Consider the following 642-nt stretch of genomic DNA (forward strand, 5'->3'; position numbering starts at 1 on the left):
GGCCGCGCGATGGCCGCATTCGGCCTGCAGAAGCGCCTTGGTCGGATCTTCTGCGTTTTAAGAAAGAAACACTCAAATCAGTAAATACAGACGTGAGAGAAATGCCTGGCAACGCTTGGCCACGCTTTCACGTGGAGCAGTGTTCAGGTTGGGCGTTCTTAGTGCCCCCCCCCCCCCATTTCCGTTATTTCTTGTCTCTGGAGGCGTCCGGCAGCCTCGGCTGCTAGGGGGACAGTGCCCGGAGCAACACGGCGCCCCCGGGTTGCCGGAGGCCTCGGCCTTCCTCGCAGGCCCCGGAGAGATGGAGCTGAGGGTGCAGGAGAAATGGGGTGGCGTGGTTGGCAGTGCGGACCCAGAACCTCAGGACCGTGTGATGCTGCCTTGACTCAGGGCTGCGCCGGGCGCCCGCCGGGGAGCGCTGTCTCAGCGGCGCTTCTTGCCCAGCGCGAGTGCGTGATCTCGTGTCCCGCTGTCACGGCTGCGGTGAGAGGTGAATGCCGCCCCATCTTCCTTTACCTCCCACAGGAGTTTGACTCACATAGTCACCCCGCTAGTGACTGTGGGGGCGGAAGTTTGATCCTTGTTTTGTGATTCTCTTACTTCTGCTCCTCCTGGAGCATGAATAGGGGCTTCGGGGCAACT

At 61.4% G+C, this 642-nt stretch overlaps 1 protein-coding gene across 3 annotated transcripts in view; it reads left to right on the top strand.

Annotated features, from left to right (window-relative positions):
- Window positions 1–196: 196 nt before the first annotated feature.
- Window positions 197–642, top strand: part of WRB (tryptophan rich basic protein) — a 39854-nt gene continuing 39408 nt past the window's right edge. The window contains exon 1 of one of the 3 annotated variants that reach the window (XM_014534371.1): window positions 197–490. The gene's annotated coding sequence lies outside the window, so the exon portion shown is untranslated. The remainder of the gene's footprint in view (window positions 491–642) is intronic. The other 2 variants (XM_014534372.1, XM_014534373.1) reach the window with 2 other exon arrangements.

Source organism: Myotis brandtii, unplaced genomic scaffold, assembly GCF_000412655.1.
Source record: "Myotis brandtii unplaced genomic scaffold, ASM41265v1 scaffold1297, whole genome shotgun sequence".
Classification (NCBI taxonomy): domain Eukaryota; kingdom Metazoa; phylum Chordata; class Mammalia; order Chiroptera; family Vespertilionidae; genus Myotis; species Myotis brandtii.